This window comes from Schistocerca cancellata, chromosome 1 (assembly GCF_023864275.1).
Source record: "Schistocerca cancellata isolate TAMUIC-IGC-003103 chromosome 1, iqSchCanc2.1, whole genome shotgun sequence".
Classification (NCBI taxonomy): domain Eukaryota; kingdom Metazoa; phylum Arthropoda; class Insecta; order Orthoptera; family Acrididae; genus Schistocerca; species Schistocerca cancellata.
In genome coordinates, this window is record NC_064626.1 from 11884847 (window position 1) to 11901074 (window position 16228).

Genomic DNA, 16228 nt, shown 5'->3' on the forward strand with positions numbered 1-16228 from the left:
AAGGCATAATTGAAGTGAAGTGGGCTGTGGAATCTGGGTGGCCCTCACTTTTCTCAGGTCCCACTGTAAATTGTCTTATTTCAGTATGGGTAACATTATTTCATTCACACATAAGTAGCAAATTTGGAGTGGGCCACCATTGCTGCCATCGAAAAAATAGTTGCTGTTGTGAAAGGGTGGCATGATATCTACCCACAGTCAAAATCCAAAGCACACGACACATCTGAAGAAGGTACTCGGGGGAAATTATAAAAATACTGTGAGGAAAAAATCACCACCCTGCCTGCAAACTCAGAAATTGGGAAATTGTCAGGTTCACAGAGAAGACTAGAAAGATTATAAAGTGTAAACATATGCACAAATGGTCAGTTAAAGGTGCTTAAACTATCTCGAGGGGGTAGAAGCATTTGAAATGTTTGATGTCAATATGAGCCAGTTTCTTACATTAGAGAAAAGGAGAGGAGTGTGTCCAGAAACCGAATAAATTGAAGAAACACAATACCCCTTCTCTTATTTGTTATGAAAAATCAACGTTAAGTGCAGTTGTGTGAATGTCTAAACAAAACATTGACATAGTCCGGTGTATGCAGTTGATAACTAAACACACAAATGGACAGTTGCTATGTTGGCATATGTTGCCAGAGTTTGCACAGTGTATTTTGTTCTTAATTTTGAATTCATATTTTGCTTGCTATTCTTTTGCAAATTCACAACTTGAATTGTGTGTGTGTGTGTGTGTGTGTGTGTGTGTGTGTGTGTTATGCTCAGTCTCTACCTGCATTACAGTTATGCTGGCCCTGTACCATTGTACATGTTTCCTGGCTGGCTGGAACAGTTAGCCTATAGGGGTTCCTTGCCTTGCCTTGCCTTGCCCCTCATACAATTGACTCGAGGTAGATTAAACTAATTTTTCAGTTTTTCTTGTGTTGTCTCCACAGAGAGTAGTATCGTCCAGAATTGTGACAGTGAAATACATGACTTAGAACGGTGTGTAAAATTTAGGTTCCCAGCAGATCTTATTGATATTCAGAATAAACAAAATATTGCACATTGATAGATGTCGTTAACATTCTTGTCAAAATATAGCAAATATCTATATCTTTACTAATACGGGTATTGACTCAAAGGATGCCTAGGAGTCAGCTGAAACTATGCAATACTGCAAAGTCATCCTATCTTTGTTAATTTACCTTTATTTTCTTGATGATAATGTCGTCAGTTGTTGTATGAATCAATGTTTACTGCTAGTTTAAAGTATCAATACGATCATCAGTTACATACTGTTACAGTGTTTCCCCTAAACCCATTACTTGAACAATTACCACCTTCGGTTATAAATAATTAATAAACCATAGCATCATTCGCAACTCAGTTGCCAGTCTCCCACTCATTATTTGCACCTTGTGTCATCTGTGCTTCTTAGGTCAAACATTATCTCTCCCCTCCCCCCTGGTGCTATGAAATACAGCAGATGGTCATACATACACCACCTGCGAACTCCCAAGGGTGAGGACAGTCACTTGTACAATGCTTATGACAGCTGTATATCTGTTCCATTGTGATGAATGAATATCATACTTTGTTAGTGATTTGGAAGGAAGAATAACATCATTTGAATAAAATATGCATGGTAACAGTACATCACAGTATGGTAAAGTCTTCCTACATGCAGGTCATAGTTCACATTGTAAGTCATCAATTAAGAACTTGTTCATTAACGCTTTGAAGACGGACAACTTAGAAGAATATCTTCAAGAGAAATACCTACTAACAAAGGACTAATCATAAAGATTTCATATGTACTTTAGTTCTTCAATAGATTACAAATTGTAAAATAATGACAGAAAGTACAACTATCCTCCCAAGGAAGAAGAGTGGGGTGGGTTAGTCAGCAGCTTCCTCCTCATGCGCTTCCAAAATTTCTTGCTCATACAACAAACATGATGTATTTGTAGCAGAATAACAGCAAACTCCAAAGTTTACAAGTATACACACGAAATTACATCAGTGAGATTGTATTGGCTTAGCCATTCATAACTGTAGCTGTTACATTCATTAATATTTCTTTTGAAATAATTCTAGAAATTGACAACAGAAAGTGACACTAGTCAAGGGACATGCCATGAGACTTCTCATATGAAATGAGTCCAATTTTTGAGCGATGGGTAGCTCGCATGTCTAGAATCGCGGCCCCACCTATACCTGGGTGCAGTCTTTTTAACACTAGTTGTGGCCCGATCTATGCTCGGGCTTCGTTTCCAAAGTGTTAATGAAGTGAATAACAGACTTATCATGGCATTTCATGTTGTATTGGTTGTGTTGCCTATTATGGGATCCATGTACACCACCTACTAAATCTTTCACTAACCTTTGAAAGAAGAAATGAAGAAATTGTCGGAGCTCAGGCATGGTTAACTGTTTGACTGTACTCATTAAAATTAAGTGGAAAAAATCAATTCTTGACAAAATAATATGATTGGATAGATAAAAAAAAATCTACCAACCAAACAGCGGCAGAACACACAGGTAAAAGAAGGTTGTAATTAGGCAAGCTTTCGGAGCCAGAGGCTCCTTCAGGCAGAAGGGTTGCAAGGGAAGGAAGAGGGGTGAAGTAAAAGTCGTAGATTTCGGGAAAGAGACACGTAATGTGCAAGACAGAGATTACTGCTTAAACAAAATGTACGAGTTAATAAGAATGAAAATCTAGGAGCATTGTACGTAACAGAGGTGGGAGAGGGGCCAGTGAAAAATAGATGGACAAGACAATGAAAGACGTAGAAAACAAAAACGGAGTGAAGAAAAGAGTAGCTACTATGAAGAAACACTGAAACAGAAGAAATTAACGTAAACTAAGGCTAAGTAGGTGGCGAGAACAGAGGACATGTTGTAGCACTTGTTCCTACCTCCAGAGTTCTGAGACATTGGTGTCTGGGGGAAGAACCCAGATGGCCTGTGTGGTGAAACAGGCACCAAGTTCCTGATTGTCATGCTGTAGAGCATGCTCTGAAACAGGATATTGCATGTTGCCTGTGTATGCCCTCTGCCTGTGCCCATTCATCCTAATTTATAATTTGGTGGAAGTCATGCCGATGTAAAAGGCCGAATAGTCAAATTCTTGTCGGATTTCCAGCCGGATCAAACTTTCATCTGAACACAATATTTCAGCGGTCCACCTGGGCGCCATCATCAGGTGAGAAAAGCTACGCTGCTCTCGCTGATAACTAATTCCACTTGCGAATGACTGCACCTTTATACGCACCGGCAGTACGACAGCGCATGCGCTAAATACGGTGCACACGCGTTCAATCATTCCTGCTGCCCCCTGGGGCAAAAAGAGTTGCAGCGCCTCTGGTGGTGAACACTGTTAAAAACGATATATTGTGACAAATCATTATTCATAGCTGGCTGATACAGATGCCGTTTATTCTTCATATCTGATAAAGCAAGATTCCACGTTTTACTTAGTGGGTATCCATTATCACGATTAATGATATTATCTGCTAGTCTGATTTCAACAGATTCTTTTAAAACACAATCCCAGTACCGCGAAGCATTTGCAACTAATTGCATCTCCTGCGGCCCTCTGTAAGGCAATGCTCAGCCACTGTAGATTTATCTGGTTGTAATAATCGCGTATGGCGATGATGTTCAATACACCTGTCGTTGACGGTATTAATAGGTTGGCCAGTGTAAATTTTCCCACTCACTCGGTATTTTGTAAACGCCAGACTTCCTCTAACCTAAATCATTTTTAACAGAGCCAAGAAATGCTTGAATCTTAGCTGGTGGACGAAAAACACATCTGATCTCATATTTCTTCAAATGTCTACCTATCTTGGCGGACACATTCCCAGCATACGGAAGAAAAGCCACAGACCTAAAGGTGTCTTCAGAAGGTTCAGATAGAGGTCCAAACTCAAAAGCACATCTATTTTGTCAGTCTGTATAGCCATTATTATTGAACACGTCCTTAAGATGTTGCAGCTCCTGTGGTAAATTCTCAGTATCCGAGACAGCATATGCTTGTTTAACCAAGGGCCGAAGGACTCCTGTACGTTGAAAAGGTGGATGGCAACTGGGAGAATGTAAATACCTGTCGGTATGAATCGGCTTCCTGTAATCACTGTGTCAGAGAGTTCCATCTTCTTTTCTATAAACTAGTACATCCAAGAAAAGGTAACTTTCCCTCCTTTTCAGTTTCCATCGTGAATTTGATGTTTGGATGAAGACAATTGAAACGGTCCAATAACCGGTGCAGAGAGTTTCTTCCATGTGGCCAAACAAGAAACATATCGTCGTCATATCTCAGAAAACACGAAGTCTTCAAAAACAAATGTTTTCAGGGCCATATCCTCAAAGTCCTCCATAAAAAGATAAGGTGACTATGGGGGATAAAGCACTCCCAATAGCCACACCGTTGGTTTATTCTAAATATTTGTCATCAAATAAAAAAATAGGTGGACGTCAGAATATAACAGCAGAGCATAGTCATTTTCATATCAAGTTTTTCATTAATTGAAATCAATGACTCTTCAAGAGGGACCCGAGTAAGAAGAGACACCACATCAAAACTAACAAGACGAAGCAACTTTAAACGCTGAAAAAAATCCATGGAATTGGAAATAGGTGTGGGGCACTCCTGTTCCTTACATATAAAAATGATTCGTCCTCTAGCATTAATGATAATTCTAAAATATTTCTGTTTGCTGATGACACTACATGATAGTAAAGGATGTTGTGTGCAACATTGCCTCTGTTTCAAATAGTGCAATTCGTGGCTTGTTGAACAGAAACTAACGCTATCTCATAGAAAGACTCAGTTTCTAGTTTCTAACACACAACACAACATTTTAATTTCACAGAATGGGCATGTGATTAGTGAAACTGATCAGTCACATTTCTAGGTGTTCATAGATAGTAAACTATCATGGAAAATCTCACATACAGGATCTTCTTCGAAGACATAATGCTGCCATTTTTACTATTTGAATGGTATCTGAAGTAAGTGATCATTCACCACAAAAATTAGACTACTTTGCAACTTTTCTTTGCTTATGTCATATGGTATTATATTTTAGGGTAACCTTTCCCATTCTCGAAGAATATGTTTGCCTCACAAACTGGCAGTTTGGGCAATAAGTGGTTTGAAAACTTCTTTCCGCCCCTGTTCACTAGTCTGTATTCTGACACTCACCACTCCCTCCCTCCGTCACTCCCTCCCTCCCTCCGTCACTCCCTCCCTCCCTCCGTCACTCCCTCCCTCCCTCCGTCGCTCCCTCCCTCCCTCCGTCGCTCCCTCCCTCCCTCCGTCGCTCCCTCCCTCCCTCCGTCGCTCCCTCCCTCCCTCCGTCGCTCCCTCCCTCCCTCCGTCGCTCCCTCCCTCCCTCCGTCGCTCCCTCCCTCCCTCCGTCGCTCCCTCCCTCCCTCCGTCGCTCCCTCCCTCCCTCCGTCGCTCCCTCCCTCCCTCCGTCGCTCCCTCCCTCCCTCCGTCGCTCCCTCCCTCCCTCCGTCGCTCCCTCCCTCCCTCCGTCGCTCCCTCCCTCCCTCCGTCGCTCCCTCCCTCCCTCCGTCGCTCCCTCCCTCCCTCCGTCGCTCCCTCCCTCCCTCCGTCGCTCCCTCCCTCCCTCCGTCGCTCCCTCCCTCCCTCCGTCGCTCCCTCCCTCCCTCCGTCGCTCCCTCCCTCCCTCCGTCGCTCCCTCCCTCCCTCCCTCCGTCGCTCCCTCCCTCCCTCCCTCCGTCGCTCCCTCCCTCCCTCCTTCCGTCGCTCCCTCCCTCCCTCCTTCCGTCGCTCCCTCCCTCCCTCCTTCCGTCGCTCCCTCCCTCCCTCCTTCCGTCGCTCCCTCCCTCCCTCCTTCCGTCGCTCCCTCCCTCCCTCCTTCCGTCGCTCCCTCCCTCCCTCCCTCCGTCGCTCCCTCCCTCCCTCCCTCCGTCGCTCCCTCCCTCCCTCCCTCCCTCAGTCTCTCCCTCCCTCCCTCCCTCCCTCAGTCGCTCCCTCCCTCCCCCGCTCCGTCGCCCCGCTCCGTCGCCCCCTCACCCGCTCCGTCGCCCCCTCACCCGCTCCGTCGCCCCCTCCCCCGCTCCGTCGCCCCCTCCCCCGCTCCGTCGCCCCCTCCCCCGCTCCGTCGCCCCCTCCCCCGCTCCGTCGCCCCCTCCCCCGCTCCGTCGCCCCCTCCCCCGCTCCGTCGCCCCCTCCCCCGCTCCGTCGCCCCCTCCCCCGCTCCGTCGCCCCCTCCCCCGCTCCGTCGCCCCCTCACCCGCTCCGTCGCCCCCTCACCCGCTCCGTCGCCCCCTCACCCGCTCCGTCGCCCCCTCACCCGCTCCGTCGCCCCCCTCACCCGCTCCGTCGCCCCCTCACCCGCTCCGTCGCCCCCTCACCCGCTCCGTCGCCCCCTCACCCGCTCCGTCGCCCCCTCACCCGCTCCGTCGCCCCCTCACCCGCTCCGTCGCCCCCTCACCCGCTCCGTCGCCCCCTCACCCGCTCCGTCGCCCCCTCACCCGCTCCGTCGCCCCCTCACCCGCTCCGTCGCCCCCTCACCCGCTCCGTCGCCCCCTCACCCGCTCCGTCGCCCCCTCACCCGCTCCGTCGCCCCCTCACCCGCTCCGTCGCCCCCTCACCCGCTCCGTCGCCCCCTCACCCGCTCCGTCGCCCCCTCCCCCGCTCCGTCGCCCCCTCCCCCGCCCCCTCCCCCGCTCCGTCGCCCCCTCCCCCGCCCCCTCCCCCGCTCCGTCGCCCCCTCCCCCGCCCCCCTCCCCCGCTCCGTCGCCCCGCTCCGTCGCCCCCTCCCCCGCTCCGTCGCCCCCCTCCCCCGCTCCGTCGCCCCCCTCACCCGCTCCGTCGCCCCCCTCACCCGCTCCGTCGCCCCCCTCACCCGCTCCGTCGCCCCCCTCACCCGCTCCGTCGCCCCCCTCACCCGCTCCGTCGCCCCCCTCACCCGCTCCGTCGCCCCCCTCACCCGCTCCGTCGCCCCCCTCACCCGCTCCGTCGCCCCCCTCACCCGCTCCGTCGCCCCCCTCACCCGCTCCGTCGCCCCCCTCACCCGCTCCGTCGCCCCCCTCACCCGCTCCGTCGCCCCCCTCACCCGCTCCGTCGCTCCCCCCCTCCCTCCACCGCCTCCCCCGCTCCCTCTGTGTGATTGGAAAGTCTTAAGAATGGATCCGCTACTGCTTACTGGTTTGGCGGTTAGGGACACGGAGGGTGGGGAGTGCGTCATTGTCTTGTTCTTGAATGCCCTTTGACAGGAAACTGTTTCCTTTATTCAGTTCATTGTGGCAGCTGGTTGAGTGAAGGTCTGTTATGGGTTGTTGCTGGATTCTTTCTGCATGAAAATGGACGTAAAAATGGAGCAATGAGATTGTGTGAAATTTTGTTTTAAAACTGAAAAATCAGCTTCTGAGACTTACAAAGTATTAAAAACAGCTTTTGGAGATAATTATATGAATCAGTCAAATGTTTTTGTCCGATTCAACAGATTTAAAAATGGCCGCGAAAGCGTTCTGATCATAGACTTACTATTAGGGAGATGGCTGATGAACTTGTTTCCAAGCAATTCAGTAAATTTTAACTGAAGATCTGACCCCTGTCCGCAAAATTCATTCCAAAAGTGTTGTCAAGTGTCCAAAGACAACACCGACTTGAAGTGTGCCTAGAACTGGATTAATCGGACCAAAAATAACCCAGATTTGTTAAACAGGGTAATTACAGGTGATGAATTGTGGGTACATGGATATGGTACTGAAACCAAAGTGTAGTCATCACAGTGGAAGACTATGTTCACAACAACGAAAAAAGCACAGCAAAGTCGGTCAAAGGTGAAGGCCATGTTGGTGACTCTTCTCGATTCTACCAGTTTTTTGCGTCACGAATTTACTCCTGAAGGACAGACAATTAACCAGGAATACTACAAATGTGTCAAGCATTTGCGCGAAAAGATGCGGAAGAAAAGTCCTGCATTGTGGAAAGACAGGAGTTGGGTGCTACAACAGGACAATGTCCAGCTCATCGTACCTTCTCAGTCATTGAATTTTTGACCAAATCCAAGATTCCTGTGCTTCCACAACCACCATATTCCCCTGATTTGGCTCCTGTGGACTTCTACCTGTTCCCTAAACTGAAATTTTCACTGAAAGGGAAGCAATTTGACTTGATTGAAGACATCCAGGTAAATACGGAGAGCGTCCTTAACACTCTTCCAGAAAAAAAATTCCGGGAATGTTTCCAAAAGTGGAAACACTGATATATTTCATGTTAACAGTATCAGCTTTTTACCAAGAATTAGCAGCTTTCACTCAGTTAATACTAGGCAGAAATCCTATCTGCATTCGGATCACACTCCCTTAACTATTGTGCAGAAACGTGCAGTATACTGCTGCATCCATTTTCAGTAAGCTGCCACAAGAAATCAAAAATCGTAGCAGTAACCCACGCACTTTCAAATCAAAACTGGAGAGTTTCCTCATTGGTCACTCCTTCTATTCTGTCGAGGAGTTCCTTGATAAATTAAACTCACTCCTGTTTTGTATTGTTGATTACATTTACTTAGACTTATGGCTTGACTTTTGTTGGTTTCATAAACATTTTCTTTTATCTGTTATTACTTTTATGTTGTAATTTCATGAACTGACAGGTTCCATGACCTTGGAGTTTTGCTCCTCATTTAGGTCATATGGGAGTAGAAGTGTGAATAAATAAATAAAATTCAGGGCAAGGTAGCTGATTATACATTCCAGACCAGGAAAATACTGAGTCACCAGTGATGTGCTCTGAAGTTGTTTTTTGGAGGGATTAGCAGTACCAGATTGGATGTGATGGCTTGGTAAATCTGCTTTTGAACTAGGCTGGTGGGGTAATTGTGTGAGGTGAGAATAGTGGCGTATTGCTGTAAAGAGTCTGCTTCCGAACAAATACGTTTGCCTCAGATGCCAAGGCTGTTTGGAGGAGAATGTTTGACGTGGAAAGGACAGCAGCTGTCAAAATGTAAGTACTGTTATTTGTTCGTCAGTTTAATGTGGACAGAAGTGTGTAGCTGGCCTTCAGTGAAGATGAGATCAACATCAAGGAAAGTGGCATGGGATTCATAATAGGAACATGTGAAATTTAATTGGGAGAAGCTATTCAGAGATTCCAGGGATTTTAACAGGTCAGCCTCACCATGAGTCCATATGGCAAAACTGTCATGAACACATCTAAACCAAACCAGGGGCTGAAGACTTAGGGATTCCAGGATAGCCACCTTCAAGCAACCCATGAAAAGTTTGGCGTAGGAAGAAGCCATCTTGGTTCACTTGGCCATACACATGATCTGTTTGTATGTCTGCCCCCTCACAGCTGAAGTAATTATTGGTAAGTATGTAGTTGATTAAGGTGAATAGGAAGGATGCCATTGGTTTTGAATCAGGTAGGTGCTGACTGAGGAAATGTTCAGCAGCAGACTGGCTATGTTCATGGGGGCAGTTAGTGTGGAGGGGGGTGGTATCAGTGGTGACTAGCAAGATGTAGTGAGAATGGGAATCTAGGAAATTGTTGGTATCTCTGATGTAGGAGGGGAGCCTTTATTCTGTGGGTTGCAGGTAATGATCAACTAAGGCAGATATATGTTTGGCAGGTGCTTGGAAGCCAGCAGCTATAGGACGGCCAGGATGGTAGAGATTGCAGATCTTAAGAAGAAGGTAAAGGGGAAGGGTGGTGGGTAGTTAAGGTGGGGGTGAGAAGTTCTGTGGGTTGAGGTGTTAGTTCTTTGGAGGCGCCTGAGGTTTTAAGGAGGAACTGCTAGTCAGTTTGAAATCACAGGTATGCGATCTTGATGGCAGACGCTGTATGTAGAGATGTCGGACAGCTGGCGTAGACCTTCACTAACATATTCCTTTCGGTCAAGTACTACAGTGGTAGATCCTTTGTCTGCTGGGAGGATAATGATGGAGACATCAGGTTTTAGGGAATGTAGAGCCTGGAGTTGTGCAGAGGACAGGTTAGGGTCATGTTGTAGGGATTTGAGGAATGGTTGTGAAGCAATGCTGGGTGTGTGGAAGACTTTTAAGGGATGATTTTCAGGTAGTGTGGTGGTGAATAAAGTTGGGATCGTGGTCTGAACTGTTCAAGGCATGGTTCAATGTCAGTTTGCTGTTGGAAAGATTTTGGGATTGGGTTGCAAAGCAATATAACCAATTAATATTACAAGTAAAGGAAAGTAGGTCATTCCCCAAAGCAGCATAATCAAATGCAGGTTTAGGGCTGAAAGTGAGGACCTTAGATAATAAATACAGTTCAATAGGCGAGAGTGCTTTAGATAAGAGGTTAAGGACACTGTACTGTTGTGACTGGTTCTTGTGATGATGGTTTTTTCTTGATCTTGGAGGCAGTGGTGAAGACTGTGGGATGTTAAAGTGGTTGGCCAAGCTCAGTTTGTACGAGAGGAGTGTGGTTGATGGTGTGGCTGTTTAGGGAGCTGCAGAGGGACAGGAATGGAAACACCACTGTTCAGGTAGTTCAGGAGAAGGTGGAATAGTTTTTTGAGGTGAAGTTTGAGATGTTGTTGCAGTTTGAAGTTGGCTTGGGGATGATATCATCCAAGGAAGCATGAGGGGTAGATAACTGCTAGGTTTTGTAGGAGGAGAGAAATCTGGTGGAGTGGAAATTGGCAGACGAAGCATATAGGTCACAGATTAGTTGGATAAGAGCAATAGATTGCTGTATTTGAAACTGTAGAAGAGCCTGGTGTAGAGCTGGATTACATCCAGAAACGAGGGACTTTCTATTTTAAGCCTTTTGGAATAACTCCAAGGGACAAGCAGGTTTAAAGAAGCAGAATGTGGGACCTTAGTTTTGATAGTGCGAAAGTGTGTTTCCGAAAAGAAGGGATTCGTCTACTTCACACGTAATATCAACTGGAAATATCATTTTGCAACCCAGTCCCAAAATCTTTCCAACAGCAAACCTGACATTGAACCCTGCCTTGAGCAGTTCAGATCACAATCCCAACTTGATCCACCACAACTACCTCGAAACCATCCCTTACAAGAATTCCCCACATCCAGCATTGCTCCACACTTCCTCAGGTCCCTACAGCATGATCCTAACCTGTCGTTTGCAGAACTGCAGGCTCTACATTCCGTAAAACCTGATGATTCCATCTTCTTCTTCCCAGCAGACAAAGTATCTACCTTTGTAGTACTCGAATGAAAGAAGTATGTTTGTTCCATCCCTGCAGTCCCTCCTTAAAACGTCAGACACCTCACAAGGACTGACACCTCAATCCATAGACCTTCTCACCCCACCCAAACTACACAGCCTCACCTTTTACCTTCTTCTTAAGATCCACAAGTCCAATCATCCTGGCCGTCCTATAGTTTCTGGCTTCAAAGCACCCACCGAATGTATATCTGCCTTAGTTGATCAGCACCAGCAACCCATAGTAAAAAGACTCCCCTACTACATCCAAGGTACCAACCATTTCGTAGATTGTCTGAAATCTCTGCCCGTCCCACTCCCACCACACACCTTTCTTGTCACCATCGATGCCACCTGCTTTTATACCAACATCCGCCACATACATGGTCTGTTTGTCTGCTGAACGTTTCCTCAGTCAGTGCCCACCTGATTCCATACCTGCGACATCCTACCAACAATTACGTCACCTTTGAGGGGCAGACATACAAATGGATCAGGCGTATGGCCATGGGAACCAGGATGGCTCCTTCCTGTGCCAACATTTTCATGGGTCACTTGGAAGGGGCTTTCCTGGGATCCATGTCTTCAGCACCTGGTTTAGTTTAGATACATTGCTGACGTCTTTACCATATGGACTCATGGTGAGGCTGATGAGTTAAAATTCCTGGAATGTCTGAATACCTTCTGCCCATTAAATTCCACATGGTCCTATTAAGAATCCCATGCCGCTTTCCTTGATGTGGATCTTGGCCTCACAAAAGGCCAGCTACACACTTCCATCCATGTTAAACCTACCAACAAATGACAGTACTTACATTCTGACAGTTGCCATCGTTTCCATTTCAAATGTTTCCTGCCATACAGCCTTGGTATCTGAGGCAAATGTATTTGTTCAGATGCAGACTCTTTACAGCAATACACCACCATTCTTACCTCAGCCTTCTTGCATATAATTACCCCACCAGCCTAGTTCAAAAGCAGATTTCCTGGGCCATCACATCCAATTCTTGTACTGCTAATCCCTCAAAAGACAACTTCAGAGCACACCACTGGTGACTCAATATTATACTGGTCTGGAATGTATTAGTCAACTACTTCGACAGGACCACGGCTTCCTAAAATCATGTCCTGAAATGAGATCCATTCTGTCTGAAACTTTTTAGTCGCCCTCCCAATCTCTGAAATATTCTTTTCGGACTCTATGCTCCTGTACCCATCTCCGTACCCTATGGCTCCTACTCCTGTGACCGTTACTGCTGCGAGACTTGCCCTATGCATCCTCCTACCACCAGCTATAGCAGTCCTGTAACTGGCGAAGGGAGAGCCACCTGTGTAATGACACGTCAAATGCCAGCTGTTATATAGACACTTTTCAGCCTTCTGCATCGGCATGACTGCCACCAATTATCAACTAGGGTGAATGGGCATAGGCAGAGGATATATACTGGCAGCATGCAATATCCTTTTGCAAAGCATGCTCTACAGCATGACAGTCGTGACCTCCGTGCCTGTTTCACCACACACGCCATCTGGATTCTTCCCCCAGACAACAATGTCTCAGAACTCTGGAGGTGGGAACTAGTGTTATAACATGCCCTTTGCTCTCTCCATCCACCTAACCTTAATTTACCTGAATTTCTTCTGTTTCAGCATTTCTTCACAGTAACTACTCTTTTCTTCACTCTGTTTTAGTTTTCTACATCTTTTATTGACTTGCCGTCTATTTTTCACTGCCCCTTCTCCCACCTCTGTTACATAGAATGCTCTTAGATTTTTAATCTTATTAACTCGTGCATGATGTTTAAGCAGTAATCTTTATCTTGGATATTACATGTCTCTTACCTTTAAGCTCTCAGATTTTCAAATATCATCCAATGGAGACCCCAACAATCAGTGTTCCTGCTCATCCTGTGCGGTATGTCTCCCCTGACCCACAGTTCTGTGTCACTTTCTCAAAATCTACCCCTTTATCTAGGCCTCTCCAGTCCTTTCCCTTTACCCCTCTTCCTTCCCCTTCAACACTTCTGCCTGAAGAAGAAGCTTACGGTTCCGAAAGCTTGCCTAATTACAACCTTCTTTTACGAGTGTGTGTTCTGCTGCAGCTTGCTGAGTAGATTTTTTTTTCTCTCTCCAATTAAATTATTTAATATGACATGGCTATTATTTTGGTATGAGTTAAGTGCATTTGTGAAGCAATTGGGCGTGCCCAAGAGTAAACTTTTCTTTTTTATTTCTGACACAGTATGTGCTTAATTCTTATCATTTCCAAAATCTCTTGGGTGACACGATACTGATCAGTACTTACTTTAAGGAGACACAGTGCTCAGTACTGTTCTTTCTTTATAGAGGGGAGAGTGATTGGCACTACCATGTTGTTGAAATTAATGGAAACTATTTTCTATAAGTAGACAAGTGGTTTCTTTTTACAGTATCAGATTTCTTGGAAGACTGTTGAGAAATCTGTCGTTGAATCCTACTTGTCCCACTTCAACCATTTAAATAACTTATTGTGGAACAACGCATCTTCCTTGCTCGTAGTTTGTAACATGATCATTTTCACATTGCACATGCAGAGAAGATAATCAAATGTAATAACAGGTCTTAGCTACACTTTCTGTATAAATACACACAATTCCTCTTTATAGTCTTCTCATTTAAAACTAATATCCAAGACATTGTCTGAACCGAGAATTTTTGCTGTCGTCTGTGGTGATAATTGAATATAAATAGTGATTGCATATGTCTACTGTCCTTCAAGTCTACCCTCAATTCATCAGTTAATAAAACAGTGGGCTTATGCTTGCCAAAAACAGTGGATAACTTTCTTGGAATATTCACCTTGACAAGCTGCATATGGCTGTGAATATTAGAAACAGTTAACACTCAAAAGGTTTTAAAGCTGCAAAGAAACATGTTGCGAAGAGCAGCCTGGTGCACGGTACATGATGTATCAAGACATCCCAGTTTTAATTCAGTTAACACTTCAGTTGGAATAGAAAATGGTTGTCTTCTTTTGCAATATTCTTGCAATGTTCTTGACAGTTTCAGCAATAACATGTCTGTGAAACCTGTCCCTATGTATTTCTGTACAAGAGCTGCTTTTCCAAGAGTAAAATCATTAGGCAAGGGTGTTTCCCTATTTGTCTACCACAAGAAAATTGAACAATTCATTGGTATAGAATTACATAAGCACAATGTTTTCTGTGTAAATACACCCAGCTCCTTTTTATAGTCTTCCATCCATAAATAATGTCAAAAACATAAGAAATTTGCTGTCCATCAATACAAGCACGTAGTTCGTGTTACAGTGTCCCCGAAAAGAAGACCCCAGTTATCAGAGATGTTGTTTCAGACTGTACTTGATATCCTGTAGTGCGTGCTGTGACCCTAAATTCCTACAAAACCTTCTCATTAAATAATTTTTGAAATTTGTGTAATGAGTTTTATTGTCTCTCGTCGGAGTGGAACGAGACTCAGTTTTGTTGACTATTGACTTGTTTTTCTAAAACTTTTCTTACTAAGCGGTACATGGGAGTGGTGATGTGTGAATGTAATGTACAGAATAAATTTCTTATTAAGTAATTGAAGAATTCACAGTACAATCATCTTTTCTTTTTCTTTATGCGGTAACAGGTTTCGGCTTTACAATCAGTCAGATCTTAAGAACGGTACGCAGAGGACTAGTCATTAATTCTACCGAAAATCAAAGTGATTTCATTTTGAATCTCTTTGTGTCTGTATTAAGAGGGAATTCCATTCAGAAATTTTTAAATTGACAAGGTGGCAATTTGGCTGGCCAATCTTTCTTTGAAGTTTTCGAACTCCCCGTTCAGGTGACACACGTGTAAAATAAATTAAGATTATACTGTTAGCTTGTGAAGCTAGGTTCTTTTTTCAGGGCAGCAAAGAAGATAAGTGAGAGGAAGTGGTTCACTTAGACCCGAATCTTTAATAGAAAGATGCGAGATATAGTGGATCATCAAAGGTAAACCAGTACACCAGCTCTGGAGTGAAAGTTCCAATTTTCATAGTTGAGGGAGACTGATACATAACCGTACACAGAATGGAAGTCCAGGATAACTCTATCCTTTCTATACTGTTTTTGAATGCGTACTGTTGTAATAATAATGTACTAAAGCTGCTGCTTTTATAAATTTTTTATTTACCAGTACTGGTTTCGAGCAGTGGCTCGTTCTCAGACAGTATTGCCTAAAGCCCATTTTACACAGTAGAATTTTTTGTCTCAGTTGACTACTCGAGACGAGTGAATCTACTGCGTTGCCCCTGGCATTTTTTTCCTGTCCTTATCTCCTCTTTCTCGAGTGGACATTTTTTGTATACATGTCAGTGCCAAAACTGCATTTGTTGCGAGAGCTGTCTGCTTTGCAGTTCGGTGAAGTGAAGATGTGTGGCACTCGGATCAAAATACAGCAACAAAATGTAGGAATAAGAAATGATAATAAAGTGTATTAATGATGAAAATAAAATTGGTAGTGGGTGTTTTTTGAGAGGCTGTGCTGGTAAATGCTTTACGCTCCTGTGAACTAAAAGAATTTGAAAAATTGTCATCCAAACATTTTGAAAGATATACATTCATTTGCTTGAAAAAATTTGTACTTCCAACTCATCAAACAATGTATAGAAGGCAATAAATAACATCATTTTACATATTCTTTTTATCTTGCGTTCTTGGTAATCAAAGAACATTGAAAATTATTTTTTTCATCAAATTGTCCCGCATTTTTTACTGTTGAAATAATATTCATTAAAGCATGTTTACTGTATCAATGTTATTATAAATGCCTAGTGTAGGATTCTTTTGTATAAAATGTAAATACCTTTTTGCTCTCTGATATTTCCTCTTTCGTTTAAAACAGTAGTAGGAAAAATACCAAGAACCTTCTTAATGTGTCACGGAAACAAAGCAAGTAAGGCACTAAAGATTAAAATGACACAAAAGCACAAAATCCTATTTTTATAACAGAAATGAGTTCAGTCAGACTAGTGTAACTTACTGTGTCTGCAGGCCCCACCATAGTCCGTTGTTTCTGTGCATGCACAGTG

At 44.7% G+C, this 16228-nt stretch overlaps 1 protein-coding gene across 4 annotated transcripts in view; it reads left to right on the forward strand.

Moving 5' to 3' along the window:
- The window catches only part of LOC126164076 (serine/threonine-protein phosphatase 2A 56 kDa regulatory subunit gamma isoform), a 382345-nt gene that overhangs the window by 297894 nt on the left and 68223 nt on the right, over positions 1-16228 (forward strand). The gene's annotated exons all lie outside the window — the stretch shown is intronic.